General features: G+C 41.3%; 1 pseudogene; it reads right to left on the bottom strand.

Annotated features, from left to right (window-relative positions):
- Window positions 1-3,673: 3,673 nt before the first annotated feature.
- LOC119047968 (lethal(2) giant larvae protein homolog 1-like) lies at window positions 3,674-4,427 on the bottom strand (annotated as a pseudogene).
- Window positions 4,428-4,859: the final 432 nt, after the last annotated feature.

Raw genomic sequence — 4,859 nt, 5'->3', positions numbered from 1 at the left:
TTCTGATGAGGAAACAGACATAGAAAATTCCAAGTAGATTTCCCAGGGTTTCTCACTGAAAAATGTTAAAAGACAAAAATAAATAGGAAACAAGCAAAAAGAATCCAGGTTTGTCTGACCAATCTGACAGGCATTTCTGTCGAAAGTAAGTGCTACTTGAGCAGCTTGAAGAGCCCTGAAAGCACAGAGGTGGAAGGGACCAGTAACCTCCCTGAAGGGGGAATCTCTGGAGGATTCAGTACTCAGGATGTGATCCAGCACAGAGTAGACATTCAATAAACACTTAACAAATGAATGATCTATAAAGAAATTTTCCCAAACTTTGTGGTTTAAAAACATTATTGTTTTATTATTTCTCATGGTCTCTGTGGGTTGAAATGGGGGAGGGGTTCAGTGAGGTGGTTGTGGCTCAGGGCCACTCCTGGGGTTGCAGTCGGATGGTGGTTAGAACTAGTACTAGACCCAGAGAAGCAGCAGTCCACGTGGCTCAGAGCTGCCTAGACATCTCTCCTTATGGTCTCACAGCCTCAGTGTGGCATCTACTGTGGGTGGGTGTAGGCTTCCTCACAGCATAGTGGCCTCTGCGCAGTTGGGCTTGGCATAAACTTTTAAGAACAAGTATAGGCTTGACCAAAAAGATCATTTGGTTTTCTTTTGTAAGACGGCTCTAGTAGTACTTAGTTGTCTTTAACTTCATTCAAAACAATTCTGTTAGATTGTATTGTGACAGCTGTCATATCAGCATGCATTTTCAAAACATCGAAATTGGTGAATTTTTGTGTAGCCATTTTAATATTGAAGAAGAAAATATGCAACATTTTGGCATATTGGTAGTGATCAAACTGAGACATTAACTGAGAAAAATCAACGTTATACCACACGAGAGATAGCTAACATACTCAAAATGTCCAGATCAATAAAGTTATCAGTGAAAATAGAAAACATGTCTTTCATTTTATAGAAAAAAATGTATGGATTTTTGGCTAACCCAATATTTTGGTTAACAAAGCAGAAACTTCATGACCTTTAATGACCTAGCGATAAAAAGTCAATAGCTTTACATTGGCCATAGTCTGTTAGTTAAAACAGTCACAAAGCTCGCCCATTTTAAAGGGGGGCCCATGGACCTCATCTCTTGATGAGAGCAGCATCAGTGCCATTTCCGAAGAGCATTTGAGAGGGAGGTGTTGTTGTGATTACCTGTGAAAAACAAAATCTCTGTAGTGAATTCAATGTTAGTTTTTAAGATGTCTAATATAAGGTTCTTACATAACATTCCTTTTTGCCTTATTTTTTAAATGAATATGTCATGAAATCTAAAAAAAATTAGAAGTAGATTTGGAATCAAAAGACAGTATAAATTATTTATGAACCTCTCAATTTCTACTCAGTTTTGTGTAGTGTTTCTCCTAAGTTTATATATTTTAATGTGTAAAGTCCCCATTTAGGCTCTACCTTCTCTAAGAGAGTGTGCTAAAAATCTGTAAATAAAACAACCTGTCTAATAAAGTCACTACTGTGACAAAAAACTAATCTATAAAATCAACTGTTGGGAATCGCATAACAAAGAACAAACAAACAGAAACAAAGAAAAACACACACACACAAGCAAACCAAGACAAAAACTTACCACATGTTGAATTTACTTTTCACTTGTTAACAAGTTTCCTTGATATGGCATAGAAGACAAAGTCTTATTTGGCAAAGAGTATGTCTCGGATTTGATTTTAGCAAAGTGTTGCACGAGGATTACAAATAAATGGGTTCTGTTTTACATTACACGAAAGAATCTCTCGATTCCAAGAGCTCTGTAAGATACAAAAAATATTTTAGGCCAATACGATACCACTTGGTGCACCAGAGAAGCAGAACTCACCTCTTTCCCTTTGTATGTATACCAAGAGAAGGTAGAAGCAGTGAAAGCCAACAACATCTACTACCATACCACTAATGAATGCGAGAAGACACAGTGGTAATTGGCTTCTCACCACGTGACCATGAAAACCATTCAGTGGCAACAGTGAAATAAATATTTTAGTAATGTCATCTGATTTCTGAAACTTACACCTCACAAAGGGAAATGCTAGGGGCCGCATGTACACTATTATTTTTTAAGTGAGAAAACCATAGAACTGGGTTTTCAAGGTGGCATCCGTGGTGCTCTTTTGATTATAAAAACTTGACTATTGAAAAACCTACTTTTAACATTTTTTTAAAAATTTAGTTCACACTTAAAACATAAAGGTTTTTATAAATTATTATTTGATTAGAGTTTCAGGATAGGGAAGCAAGCCGAAAAGGAAATATTTTTGATCCACGTTTACCTTTATTATTATGGATGTGGAAAAAGAAGCTTATTAATAGGCATATTCTGAAAATTTCATCTGAATGTAGACACAGATAATAAACCACAAACTTTTATTTAAGTCATTATTAAAACATTTAAACATGCACTACTGTTTAAGATATAATATTGCTAGTGGAGTCTGAAGGTTGTTGCTGAGAAACTGGGTGCTGATTTTATTTTCAAGAGGTTTTTTCATTATTGTTGTTGTTATAAATATCTTATAGCATCACAAGAAATAATAGCTCAGCATTTATCTCTCTGACCGCAAATACTTTTCCTGTGCATTTGTCTCCTTCACGTGTTCTGAGCGGCTACAGTCAGGCCTGGGAAAATTATTTCTCTTTTTCTTCAGTACTTCTTGCTTTGTTTTACTTACCTCAATAATTCTTTCCCTTTGTTCTGCTTTACAAGGCATGGCCATTAAAAAGGTTCACAACTTATATTTTCTGTCTGAGGCTCAGAAAAGTTTCTCAGCATTTTCTCAAAGACACATAGGTTACCTTCTTACTTACAAAATTTAGGAACAGACTCTATAATGTTTTAGCTGAAAATAAGTATCTGACTCTTTTCCCATGGCTTCTCCAACATTCTAGGTAACATTGCTGGGAAGACAGAGTTGTATAAAATGGAATTATAAGTAAAATATTTGTTCTGGTTCATTCTATTGGTACTACCTTTCTTTGTCCCTTTAAGAGATATTAAATGCTTTGATTTTCAATATTAAAAATAATATTTTAAATATTAAAACTACTAACTTTAACAGGAAAAAACCCAAGGTACAATCAACAAGGAAACCCATCCTGCCAGCACCCCTCCACCTAAAACACATATGCAGAGACGTATCCGAGCAGGCCCTACACCTGGGTGCCCTGCACAGCTCCTGGTCACATACTGGCACACATGGTGTGCACTCATGCCCAGGCTGGACAGGGGTGGTATGCTGGCCCAGGAGCAAGTAAAAAATAGTTTAGAAATGATTGTCTAACCCAGCACCAGCATTAGAAAAATACTCTTTGCAAAGGGAGTGGGAAAGGACAGGGTTTGGGGTGGGAGGCGGTGTGGAGGGCTAGTCCCAGCTACCTTCTCCGGGGGCACCTGGCCTCCAGAGTAGCCAACTGCCTATGGGAGGAAACAGGATGAATCTGCCTCAGAGGAACTGCGCCGAGTCTGGGCCCCCCATCCTTAGGCCCATTGGCAGGGCTGGGCATGGTCCTCACAGGCCCACAGTTTAGCAGGTGTGGGTCTGTATGAAGGACCAGGCGGGAGCCAGGGGTTCCAGATCCCACTTCCAAGCAGGGCAGGTGGTGGTTATAGTTCTGGACTTCCTCACCTTATCAGGGTGACACAGGCTTGAGCATAGTCCTCCACCAGTTCCTCAGATTCTTCATTAAGAGCCTAGGAAATTCTCCACCTTCTCTACCATGACATCCTCTGCAGTGTCCAGCATGGCCTTGGGCAACTCTGGGTGTCAAGTCCCTTGTTATGGACAGGATCAGGGCTTCCATCATGGCGCCGCAGGGCAGGACAATACCTGGGGTCCATTAAACCTGGCTAGCATGGGCAATTCTGGGAGCCTGTAGTTGGCACAGGCAACATCACCAGGCCCACTAATGGAAAAGTGTTCTAATTCCAGTGGAGAAATTAAAGAAAAACTTTGGTGGTAACATGTGAAGACACAGAAGGTAATGCTGTTGATGTCCTCCTTCTGGATACAGATTTAGTATACCTGGGGTCCCAGACCAGGCACCAAGAAGACAGAGACATTGCCCTAGTCAGTGAGACAGGATAGGCAGGTCTCTGCATGGTTCTCATAGGACACACTGGCACACTTGGCCAGTGCCCTTTTATGCACAGAATAGCCTTCATGGGCCTTTAGCTTGGACTTGGTCTTGTCACTCACCTCTGGCAGTGTTCATGCCTTGAAGTGCTACTTAAATGTAATGAGTAACTTGTAACTGCCAGGCTTATCTGGTGCCTACACCAAGTCTTGTGCAGCTTTGTAGGGCCCGGGCAGCAGGTGGTTAAACATGTACAGTCTTGCAAGACTTACCTGGGGCTCTGACAGCAGGTGGTCAAGCATGTGCCATCTGGCAAGGCGGACCTGGCATGTGGTGATTCAGCTATACCTCATTGTCCAGCACTGCCAAGTCCTCTGATCATTCTGGCTGCTTCTTGCCTCTCTCATCTCCTGAACCTATGTGCACAGTGGAGCCCAAGTTGGCACCTCCTGGTAGGTCCAAAGTGGGCCACTTCTCCAAAGACTGTCAGCTGAGTAGAGCCAGCACACATCACCTGAGAGAGAATGTCAGCTGTGCAGGGTTGATGCCATGCTGCACCTGCGTCATCTGCATGTCCTGGTGGCAAGCCTACTCTATCGACTCTCCATTGGTCTCCTGCAATGGACAGTTGTCATTAGCAGCCTGCTTCTTGCCCAAGACTTGGCTTTTGAAGATGTGCAAGAAAGATTAATACAGAGACTTCTTAAGCGATGTTATCCAGGAAAGCAGCCCCT

Source organism: Artibeus jamaicensis, unplaced genomic scaffold (genome assembly GCF_021234435.1).
Source record: "Artibeus jamaicensis isolate MK-2021 breed Jamaican fruit bat unplaced genomic scaffold, CSHL_Jam_final contig_465, whole genome shotgun sequence".
In the NCBI taxonomy this organism is placed as follows: domain Eukaryota; kingdom Metazoa; phylum Chordata; class Mammalia; order Chiroptera; family Phyllostomidae; genus Artibeus; species Artibeus jamaicensis.
Note: the sequence above shows the minus strand (reverse complement) of the source record. Positions and strands in the feature narration are given on the sequence as shown.